This window comes from Hyperoodon ampullatus, assembly GCF_949752795.1.
Source record: "Hyperoodon ampullatus genome assembly, chromosome: 5".
Lineage (NCBI taxonomy): Eukaryota > Metazoa > Chordata > Mammalia > Artiodactyla > Ziphiidae > Hyperoodon > Hyperoodon ampullatus.
In genome coordinates, this window is record NC_136918.1 from 50,100,287 (window position 1) to 50,113,082 (window position 12,796).

The window sequence follows — 12,796 nt, forward strand, 5'->3', positions numbered from 1 at the left end:
TATTATAACAATAAATTCAAAATATTTGACTTGTGATCATCACTTAGAAATATTTAAGGGGCTTCCCTGGTGGCACAGTGGTTGAGAGTCTGCCTGCTGATGCAGGGGACACGGGTTCGTGCCCTGGTCCGGGAAGAGCCCACATGCCGTGGAGCGGCTAGGCCTGTGAGCTATGGCCGCTGAGCCTGCGCATCCGGAGCCTGTGCTCCGCAACGGGAGAGGCCACACCAGTGAGAGGCCCACATACCACAAAAAAAAAAAAAAAAATTTAAGAATGAGTAAGATAATATACACTAAAAACTGTGGAGTGTTTGTAAAAAAAGTAGTGAACAAAATCCAATAGTAGCTTTATTAACAACATCCAACTTCTGCTATGTCTTACAAGGCCTTCCTACTGAAAATGTGGCAGTCTCAGCATCCCCTTGGAGCTAGTGAGAAATACAGAAGGTCAGGCCCTACCCCAGACCTCCTGAATCAGAATATACATTTTAACAAGATCTCTAGTTTATTTGTATGTACAGTAAAGTTTGAGAAGCATTGTTCTAACATATTTACTTTTCATAGTCAACACGCAAATGTACGTGGAATCCCTCTTTCTGGAGTAGTTTTTGAAATAGTAGAAAGAATAAGAGTTTAGGGTCAGACAGACTGGTGACAACATTTACTAATATTGTGACTTTGGGCAAGTTACTTAAACCTCTTTAAGTCTGCGAGTCTTTATCTGTAAAGATGAGAAAAGATCAAAATGGGGCAGAGTGGAAGCCAAGAGTAACACGAGGCAAAACGTGACAGGGGAAATGGATTTTGAAAAAGGATCTACCAGAATGGAGAGGTGGAGAGCAGAATCTGAAGAATACTCCTTCACCTGTTAACTGGAAATGTATACCTGTACGATTTGGATGACATTTAGGAACTAGAAGAGATAAATTTTGACTGTGGTTTTACTATGCCTTTTTGCCTTTAAGCAGTTTAAGTTTTGGATAAATGGTCATATACTATCGGAAAGCAACAGAAAGGGTGAAACAGAGGTGACTTAAGGATAGACAATCAATTTAAGCGAAACATTCATATAAGCAAAACAAAAAATTATCTTACAAAAATATATCTGCATAATGTATCTCTCACAATTACTCTGTGATCAAATTAATTGGATTTTTTCTATATACAAAAGCCTATACTTTTTTAAAATTCAGTTCGCTAAATTCTAATGATTTTTAAAAATTCACCAGGGATATTATCTTTTTCAGGCAGAATAATGGTTTAATCAAAACATCTCTAATTTCTTTGATCCATTAATGTGAGTCCAAAAATGAGAAAATGAAATAGAGGTTCATCTATTTCATCATTGATTAAATAGAACAAAAAGTTAAAAATTATGTTATTGGAGATACTGTTCAAATAGTTTCCCAGACAGATGATTTTTTCATATTCTCTTGCCAAAATATGGATGCTGCAAGTGTTTCTTTGGTAGTATGCAGCAAATATTATTAAGGCAGTGTTTTTTAAATGAGAAGCTAATAATCATATTAATAATAAATTGTAAAATACTCTTCCCACTCTATCTGACATTGTCCTTGCCCCCTTTTTTATTGGGATATCTTTTTTTTAAATTTTTTTTTTAATGTTGAGCCTTCTTTTAATTTATTTATTTTTATTTTTGGCTGTGTTGGGTCTTCGTTTCTGTGCAAGGGCTTTCTCTAGTTGTGGCAAGCGGGGGCCACTCTTCATCGCAGTGCGCAGGCCTCTCACTATCACGGCCTCTCTTGCTGTGGAGCACAGGCTCCAGATGCCCAGGCTCAGTAGTTGTGGCTCACGGACCGTGTGGCTCGCGGGCCTATTTGTTCCGCGGCATGTGGGATCTTCCCAGACCAGGGCTTGAACCCGTGTCCCCTGCATTAGCAGGCAGATTCTCAACCACTGCGCCACCAGGGAAGCCCCTATTGGGATATCTTGCACAAATACATTACCTAGAGTTCCAGGTGCAGGTAAACAGGTGTCTCCAAAATAACATTAAAAAAAAAAAGCGCTACCATTATTTGATGGCTGTTGGGACAAAAATGCAATAATATACTATATTTTTAATGGATCAGCTTGGGTCAGCTTGGATATTGGCGTGGAGACTATTGTTTTTCTGACCAAAGGAGTCCAATAATGTGAAACCTAATATATTTGAGCAAACCCTTGACAATCCTGTGCACAAAAATTTAAAAATAAAATGCCATTACATAATACTGGCACCTATGCACATAAAGAAAAACGACAAAAACAACTTTGTGCGGCCTAAGGCATTCTGAGATTTTTAAAAAGCTTCATTCTAGGAAGCGGCCGAGCAACGAGGGGATGTAGCGTCGCCGGGTCTCCAGCAGCTGCCCAGGAGCCGCCGGAGGACCGCCTGCCCAGTCTGCCCCGCCTGCCCCGCCTGCCCCGCCTGCCCCGCCATGGCTGAGAGTGACGGGGACACGCGACGGTGCTGCGCAAAAAGGGCCCCACCGCCGCCCAGGCCAAGTCCAAGCAGGCCATCTTAGCAGCTCAGAGACGAGGAGAGGATGGGGAGACTCCCAAGAAATGGGCCACCGGCCAGAACAAGCAGCATTCGATCACCAAGAACACAGCCGAGCTGGACCGGGAGACTGAGGAGCTGCACCACGACCGGGTGACCCTGGAGGTGGGCAAGGTGATCCCGCAGGGCCAGCAGAGCAAAGGGCTGACGCAGAAGGGCCAGGTGACGAAAATCAACGAAAAGCCACAGGTCATCGCGGACTATGAGGGTGGCCGGGCCATTCCTAAGAACCAGGTTCTGGGCAAGATTGAGAGAGCCATCGGCCTCAAGCTCTAGGGGAAAGCCATTGGGAAGCCGATCGCGAAGGAGCCGAGGGCGAAATGAACGCAAAGCCTCGAAATCAGTGCATTCCAGCTGATCTTGTCTGCCTGGTTCTCTTCACGTGGCCACGTGGAACACAGGGTGGTAGCCCTGCCCGGGAACCCCCTCTACCAGTACCTGCTGTCAAACTCACAAACAAAACCTTGCAAGGTGTTTGCTTCTCCTGATTATTTTCCTCCCTGTCCCTGTCCCTCACGTGGGGTACAGAACGCTGCCTTCCTCTCCCCCGGGGTCTGCCCCGTCATGGGTGTGGCTCCAGGGAGCTCGGCGGGGGACCACCTCGCACAGGGTGGGCAGCCATCGTCTGGGAGAGGAGCTGCGTCTTCAGCCTGGCTCGTAGAGAAGCTAATAAACATTTGTTGCCCTTACAAATAAATAAATAGCTAGCTTCATTCTAATTTTAGCAAAACATCATACTTTGTTTACTCCTTAGAAAAAAGCTAGAACAGAAAAATGATTCAAATAAAAATGTTATATCAGAAACTAGAGGAATAAGAGCAAGATTTATAGCACATATTTCAAAGTAAGGAGTTTACAAAAATCTAAAACAATGCATAATTCATGACAAATCTTGGCATATTTGAAATGTCTTTGAATATTAATTGGGTACCCACATAGAAGAAGTTTCTATAAATTCTGTCCTATGATGAACCTATGGAGAACTTTTTATATTTATATAATAATTCAGAAGTGCTGAAAAAACTGAATTGAAAAGTTGGGAGTACCTCATAAGAATGATTTTTGAATCATAAGTACATTTTTTAGATTTTGGAAAAGTGGGAAGGGTTGTATGTTAATGATGATTACAAACTGTTGATATGAGGCTTAAAATTGCCTTAACAAATGTCATCATTTATTGTTTAATGATATCCACAACATAGATGCACCAGTCATATTGCCACACAAAATCTGTGGACCAAAAGTAATCTCTCTTAGAAGGCTATTCCAGTCTTCAAATCTCTATGTGGTCACTAAATGTTTTGAGATAGAGTTGCCCCATAGACCATTGGTACATTTATTTTAAACTCTACGGGCAAGCAGTAGTTAACTATGCAAGTCATGCAATGACTAGACTGTAGCAAGAAAGTCGCCTACAGCAAATAGAATATTTCTTTCTGGAAATATGACTTGTGTAATGATCAACCATATATCTTTTGGGAATCATATTATTGAACTATTAACATCTAAGTAGTATATGTTGAAAAATAGTTTAGATGGAAGTAATTGTTTGTCTGAAAACAGAAGATTTAGACAGTTGGGTGAGCTTAAGATTATATTATCCAAGACAGAAAAATTCTAATAATGCTTAATAGATATTGCTGATTTTCCTTTACGATAATAAAGAAACCTATGTTGTGACAATTAATTATTCCAGGCATTCATATAAGTCAAGGTAAATCAAATTCTCTTCTAACAAAATTTCTAAGTATGAAGACAGAGATCAAACAGTGATCCCCTTCATCATCACAAACATGTGCCACATTGTTCAGGATCCTGGCTGTATCCGTTTCCTAGGGCTGACATAGCAAAATACTAAACTAGGTGGCTTAAAACAGCAGAACTGCATTCTCTCACAGGCTGGAAGTCTGAAATCAAGGTGTCAGCAGGGCCATGATCTCTCTGAAGCCTCTAGGGGAGGATTCTTGTTCGACTCTTCTAGTTTCTTGTGGTTGCTGGCATTCACTGGCTTGTTAATGCATCACTCCAATCTCTCCATCTGTCTTCACATGGTCTTCTCCACTCTGTTTCTGAATCCAAATTTCCCTCTTCTTATAAAGACATCAGTCATTAGATTAGGGCCCAACTTAATTTGGTATAACCTTATTTTAACTTGATTATATCTATAAAGATCTTATTTCCAAATAAGGTCACATTTTGAGGTCCCAGTGTTATCTTTTTGGGCAACACAATTCAACCTATAACACTTGCCTAGTGTTAAGTAGTCCAGAAATAGTCATTCACTTATTCATTTACAAATGTTTATTTATATTCAGTGCCTATTACGTCAGGCACTGTTATGAACAAAATAGACCACATCCTTACCCTTAAAGAGCTTATGGTCTGCATTCAAACCAAATCCTATAGCTGTATATACTTTATATTTTAAAATTATATGTAGTTTATAATTTAGCAAAATCTTTTAATCTACATTTCTGTGATCAGTCTTCATAATATCCTGCCATATATGTTGTTAGTAGCTACTTTTTTTTTTTGGCATGGGGAAACTGAGGCTTAGAGAGGTTAGTACTTGTTCAAAGCTGCCTATCTGGTAAAAGCAACCAGAGTTGGAACCAGACTGAGGTAAAAACACAACCGCATATAAAATGGTGGATTACATCCACCTGCCATTTATAATTAATAACAAGGAGCATTACTGCATATTAGGGTGTTTTACAATTCATCATATAGAAATATGATTAAAAAGTAGAGAACACTAGCTCATAAAGCAAAATTTGTTTATTTTGACAAATTTATTTTATTTCTAATTATTCATGATACTACAGCAAACATTCTGTGGTATATTTTCTAAAAAACAGTGCAACACCTTAGGAGTGGTAAGAGGCTGTTGTAGGTTTTCACTGAGGAATAAAGTGAAACTAGATTTTGATGTGAATTCATAGAATCATAGTTACATCAGAATTTCAGTGTTAATATGTTGAAAGGAATCTTAAAGCTCGTGTCATTCAATCCCACATCCCCTCCACAACCGGTATCTAAAAAGAAAATCATGGCAATGAAGAATGAACAAACATGAGCATGGTGTAGTTATTCCCCTATAGTTAATCTAAGTAATGGATGATATTTTGTATCTTCTAAACTTTAATGAGTAAAAAAAGTATGTCAACTCTTAATGAACCATCACCATATCTGATGAGGTCATAGTGCTGGCAGGGGGTAGGGAGATGGTGAGACAGTGGATGAGCCCAGATTATATTCCACAGTTGTGTGCATGTATGTGTATGTGTTTTCAATCTTTCAGACTTGTTTCTGACACACTCACTTATGAGGAACACTTTAGCAGACACACAGTTCTTAGCCCCCTGTGACAAAGCTGCTGCCAGTGCTGAAACCACCATTAAGAAATGGAGAAGAAAGCATTCAGGACTGAAACCGAGGTGATAGAGACACGGGCTCAAAATCAGCCAAATAAGGCAGATGACAAATGGAAGCATATACTACTCACTTTACAAGCCTCTGCATTATATAGCAAAAATAATGTCATTTTAGTTTGTCAATAAGAGGGGTGAGGGAGGAGAATGAATATGCAGGAGAAGGAACTAGAAAGAAAATTCTGGGAAGGTAAGCTGCTGCTCATAGGCAAACAGGGCACATTCTGATTAAGTTTTAAAAAGAGAGTTACATGTTTCAATGACAGTGAGTCTTTGGGTCATCTGCATGCAAAAGTGGGGACATTTCTTCTTATTCTCTCAGTACTAAAGGATTGCCTTATGAGCAAATTAACTACTTTGGGACTATGCATCCATATCTTGCAATATGGATTTTTTTCATTCTCCTGAAAACAACCAGAGTGGTGTTTTCTTATGAATAACTCATCATCTACTGTGGTCTCTGAGGTCATTTTTGTCATGCATGCAGGGAGCCTATCATTCCCCACACTGTAGTTGTGTCTCATTAGCTGGACGCTCTTATTTTCTTACTCATGCTAAAGACTTTAAGAAAGATTTCATGCCCCCTTTCCTCAAATCTGAAAATCCCTTAATATGACTTTTCTGTTGTGTTTTTCTGTCCATAATCCATTTCCCCTTCTGATAACTGCCTTAAGCACGTCTCTTAAACTTTTTGCTCATTTCTCATTTTCAGGGGAAGACACTTTTGAGGTGGGAAAATGAGGCAAATGCAACTGAATGCAGCCCTCAGATACCCTGGAACCAGCGAGTCTTCACAGGGGGACATGGCTGAATTCAGGCCAAAGAGTGCTGGCTCTGAGACTTCTGTTAGAACTTGGGGAAATATAAAGCTTTCTTTCTATTCAGGTTCCTAACCCAATAGGATATTAGCTTGGGACTGCCAGTGCCATTTTCATGCCTGAAAATAAGCCCAGCTATAGAAAAGTAGAGGCAAGATATGAAGAGTTAAATATTTCTGAAGTTAGTGTTTAAGCACCTGGACTCAGCTATGCCTGAAAAAGACATCTCCTCTGGACTTTTCAGTTACTTTGGATAATTATTTCCCTTTATTCCTAAGCCAAATTAAGTCCGGTTTTCTATCACTTTCATTTAAAAGATTTCTGAGTACTCAAGCACTTAGGACCCAACACAATTAGCCTCAAGTTCCGTAGCTCTTTACTCCAAAACTGTATACTATCTTCCATTTCCTTTTCTCTGCCCCCAGTCCTACCATGCTCTCCCTGTCAGAATCATATTGATCTGGAAAAGAAGAGGTATTATTTATGAAAGATAATTTATTTTAAAGATATTTCATGCTTATCCTAAAAATATCAATCAGAATAATAGTGTATGAACCAAAAATTTCAAGACATCTGTTCATCTCCCTCCCCACCTCACGCCACTTCAAAACTTACCCTGTGAGTACATCCAGACATTTTTTGTTTTTGTTTTGTTTTGTTTTTTTTGCGTTACGTGGGCCTCTCACTGTTGTGGCCTCTCCCGTTGCGGAGCACAGGCTCCGGACACGCAGGCTCAGCGGCCATGGCTCACGGGCCCAGGCGCTCCGCGGCATGTGGGATCTTCCTGGACCGGGGCGCGAACCCGTGTCCCCTACATCGGCAGGCGGACCCTCAACCACTGCGCCACCAGAGAAGCCCCCACATCCAGACATTTTAAGTTCAAATACAAACGTGTTTGTGTGTGATGTTGGGCAAGGGATATAAATTTAAAAGCACATAAACAGCTATTAAAAGAGCAGATACATCCACATTTACTAGTGTCCTCAAAATATAAAATTTTAAACATACACACGTTTCATATAAATAGTATGATCCCGCTTTAATTAAGAATCACCACAATGCAGCCTCTTCTATAAACCCGTCTCACCCCTCAGTGAGAATTGAGCCATTATTTTCTCTTCTCCTGCAATTCTTTACTTCTTTATTTAATTCTGCTTTACATTACAGATAACTAGCAACACATATTTGACTCCTCTCCAGATGACAAGAACTTTGAAGGCAAGGAATGAGTTTGATTCATCTTTGTATTCCCAGGATTTAGTTCAGTGCTTAATTTATGTTTTTATGTGAATTAATGAGTGTGTGAATGATAAGTGGTAAGAGATCTCATTGATAAGTATTCTCTAAAGTTGAATTAAAAATTGGCTATGCAGGCATTCTCCTGTATTTTAATTTAAGCTCATTCTCTCTGAGTTCCACGTGTATTAGCAGAGACCAGACAATTGATGGGCAAGCCTTTAGTTCCAATTCTTTGGGGAGAGCATACACTCATCTGAAGTTCATCGTGTCCTTAATCACTATAGAATGATGACGGAGAGGAACAAAATAACCAGCTAAGATGCAATTATGATTATCTCCTGGAATTCCCAATACAGACTTCAGTTAGTTAACTAGATCTTTTAGCCTGGACCCTGTGGCTTTCTGACCTTGATCCTCTGCCCTAGCTAATAAAGAACTCTTGGCTTGTTCTGTGATTGAATCTCTATCCAGTAATTTATACTTCATTTTTTCCCCTTCATTCTCTCTTAAGTCCTCTAAGGTTTAGAACTGGAATCTAAGTTTCAGAATGATGGATGGGGGTGTTTTAGGGGCCATAGATTTTTACCTGCTTTCTCTGATCTCCTAATATTGCTGGTTCCTGGATTCCCATCACCCTGGCTTCATCAGTTTTTGTTTAATCTTCTCAACACTTTTCCCTACTGCACTACCAACTATTCTTGTTTGTCTCCCACCTTGTAAGGGACGCAATATAGCATAATGGGTAAACAGTCAATGTTAGAATTAAGCCTACATCCAAATCCCAGTTCTGCCACATAATGGCTGTGTGATCTTGGGTGAGTTACTTAACTTCTCTGAACCCACATATCTTGTAAAATGGGAATTATAATTAATGCACCTTCTATGTACCTTATAGATAATATAGGGGATATTTTTAGTGCCCCCTTCCATCTACATTTATTTGTTCCTTGTGTCAGTTATTTGCTTTTTAGCTCTCCTTTAAGTTCCATCTCTTCCTTTTTGTATTCTTCCAAATATCATAGTTAGCAAGAAATCTACAAACTTTCTGGACTCTTGCCAACTTTCTTTTGGTTAACTTGTGAAAAAGGAGGCTCTTCTGGCTCTGCAAATGGCTGGGAAGTTGGAAAGAAGAGAGAAGCTGTTGTTTTTCTGCTTCTGGTGGTACCTCCAGCTGCAGTAGCTGTCAACTCTGGGATGCAGGAGAATCTATGGCAGTTTTAGTAATATTCAGCAGGACTGCAGATGTTGCTTGGTCCAACAATCAGCAGCAATGGCCATGCCTCCAGAATATCTGTTTTCATTTACCAAAAGTTAAGAACATGACTTTGATACAAATATAGACTGAACATTGTCTAATATTTTATTCAATTTAGTAACTAATAAGCAAACCAGCCAGATGGAAAGGCCGGTGCAAAGAAGATAATTTGAAAATGGAGAGTTATACAGTCAATCACACAAAAGAATGATTAAAATGAATTTGCTAATAGATACAAAACACCTACAAGGCAATAAACTATAACCCTTAGTGTTATCTTTGCAACTGAACAGAAATTATATGCATTCCTTCCAGACACACATCTATAAATTAACATGTAAAATGTATCTTCACTAAGTCTGGACAAAGGACATTCTCCTAAATATCCTAGGGTGAATCTGTTAAACAGTGTCCTCATAAGATAGTGGAAAAAATATACGCTGCCCAATTTTTTGCCTCATTTCTAATTTTTGGATAAAGCTTTTGCAAGTGACAAAATGACACATTCCACCCCCACCACCAATCCATCTATAACCAGATTGTTAAACCCAGGAAATTCTTCAAATAGGTAGTCTGGCTCTATTACTGTTTAAATGAGATGTGGAACGTTAGTGCATATTTAGTATGTGGTCAGTAATAGGTGAGAGTAATAATAGTTGCCACTATTTTTAAAAATTATACATGAATAATCAATTAAATAGATATAATTTAGAGCTATTTCTTTCATCTCTGCCCCAGTTTTAGGACCCCGTTCCTCTTACGCTGTCCAGTTCATTCTAATTAGTCATGCCATGTCCTGGAACATCACATGGATGAGTACAGAAGTAACTGGTGACTTTTCATAAGTAATTAGATTGACAAGGAAAGAATCACTTTCTCATTCATTTGTCATTTTGCTGAGTCTTTAGGAAATGCACATGAAGAAATGTATTAAATGGTAAGAAACCACTCAACTCTCTGCACTGAATTACAGAATGTTGGCCATTCTTCTCTAACATTTTATTTCAGGGCATTAAAGTGATCAGCACTTTCTTTTAGTCTGACTCTAATAGATTTTTAGACCCTTTGTCTCTTATCGGTCCAACCCCCAGAGCTGAGTAAATTTAATCACCACATAGGGCTCAATGTATTTGTGTGTATAACCTTCTCTCCTGAATTTGACCAGCCCCATTCCTAATTAGGCATATAATTCAGCAAACCCAAGATTTCCAGATGGAGAGCTCATTACCAGATTTGCTTTGATTTTGGTTTTACACTGATGCATGATATGGTTTCCAGCATACAAAGCAATACAGCAACTAAACCTCAACTTTGATTGCCTGCTCAATTCCCAACTTCAGTAAGGATGAGAGAATCCTGCCTTGTTTCTTACTATTAGAGATTTCTCCCCACACCTAGTCTTGTTGCTAGTTCCTGTTTTTGTACAGACAGACTTTCTAGAATTCAACTATTTTCCTAGATTTGGAACAATGTCAGCTGCTAGACAACTGTGATCATTCCTCACCTGCCTATTCCTCCATGCTTGTTATTTTGACCAACTCTGAAGAATCTCTGTAGTGAGTCCCTGGTTCTGACCCATTTTTTGTCCTCTTGCATGAGCTCCATTTAGACACTGATGATTTCCATAGGGAAAAGAAGAGTAATACTGAATATTTGTACATGGTTTATGGTGCGTAGAATCCTTAAACATGGGTTGCCTAAGTAACATAAATGAATGATTCAATCTAGATAAGGAGTTGAGGATCAAAATACTGTGCAGTTCTAGGGACCATCATTAACTTGGAATCCATGTGGATGGCATCTCCTTGAATCATGCAGAGTAGTGGTCCTGATGGGGTCATATGCCACACACAACTGTTACCAATTCTTTTTTCTTTTTAAAGAAACTTAGGAATTCCTTTTTTTAATTGTACAATTTTTTAAATGTTGGCAATTTATTCAAAATGTTTACAATACTATGCTGGCTAAAGTAAATATGTCAGTCAGCAGGATTTGACCCATAGGCCACCAGTATGAGTCAGACACTGAATGGTCTCTAAAGCTGAAGACTGTGAGAGGGGAGGCAAGTTGTGTTCTTCAAACTGTCCCCTTTGTCATGTTGAAAAATTGGAAACATATTCTAATATTGTCTGATATTCTCACCTAAGATTTTTCTATCTTATTGCATTCTCATAGTCATTGACATTTTTTTCAGAGTAAAATCTTCTTAGTTTTTAATTATTCAACATTTTAACCTTTTAAAATTGCTCTATTAGCAGTTTATGCAGTATCTTATCAACCATCACTATAGGTTAGCTACTGTACTTTGACAAAAACTCATCATATATGGGTGTATTGTATGTAGCAGGACCATCACTGAATTCTGACTGGCTGAATTTGTTTCTACTTCTTTGCAAAGTCTGATAGTGTTGTACATTTATAAGAGCACAGGTTACACTAACCACTCTTGCAGAGAAGTAATAATGTATAGTTTCATTAATGCATATTATGTAACATGGAAATTCAAAACTTTGGACCTAATAGTGTTTCTTAAGGTCTATTAGAAGACTGGTAAGTTAACAATGTCTTTACACTTGGAGCCCTAGGGTAGTTCTCAATTTTCCCTCCAAAGTACCCCTAAATGCCATGAATCTGGGGGTTCGGCCCATAACTACTCACCTTAAGCTTAAAATACCTTTGCCATTTCATGTTTTATCTATAAAAAATAATATGGGTTTTGCTTTACAATCCATAATACACCTATGTATAATCAGGTAACCATGAATAAAATAGATTAACTCAGAATTTAGGAATAACGGTGTTTTGGTGTGGGCTGTCTTTCCTGGAAAAAAAAAAAAAGCTGTATTCTCACTATCTGTCGTACTGAAAATCTAGAGTATGAAGTGGGGAGCCAGATATTAAATAAAGTGAAACTTTGTTCCCTTTCAGAGGCAGGGATCAGCTGTACTCAGAACTTAAAGCTATTCTTAGATTGGGAGACTGGGACACCTAATGTGACTTAGCACATTTCTCCTGAGAGTCAGAGATGACAGATGCTCAATATAGTTCCCTTGTCATTATAATATCCTTCAATATGCAAAACTTTTTGAGAGAAGCCAAAGTGAATAAGGAGTTAAAAGATTTCCTGAAACACTAATGAGCCCTTTCTGGTTTAGACATTCAAAATTATTTTTAAAAATAAAAGAAAATTTTTTTGTTGGGTTAGAGTAGCCCCAACAAAGGTCTGTTGGTTGGGAAACCTACCAATTTCCCTGTTATCCAAAAGTAACTTACCATGAGGAAAAAGGAAGGTGGATTGGGCCCAGACATTTGTGGCTTCAGCACTACATTGGGCTGAAACTTGAGAGCTTGTCCAGATTCATCTACCAGACATGCAGTCATATCTAGGGAAGCAGTGGCTGATCTTAGAAGCACAAACTAAGACAGCAATAACCTTGGAGGCAAGCATGAGACACCATTGCACCCTGTGCCAGCAAGGATGTCACTGTGCCTG

The 12,796-nt window shown here is 38.9% G+C and overlaps 1 pseudogene across 1 annotated transcript; it reads left to right on the forward strand.

Annotated features, from left to right (window-relative positions):
- The first annotated feature begins 2,438 nt into the window (after window positions 1–2,438).
- On the forward strand, window positions 2,439–2,884 carry LOC307053350 (endothelial differentiation-related factor 1-like; annotated as a pseudogene). Its single transcript has one exon. The product of its transcript is annotated as an endothelial differentiation-related factor 1-like (transcript).
- Window positions 2,885–12,796: the final 9,912 nt, after the last annotated feature.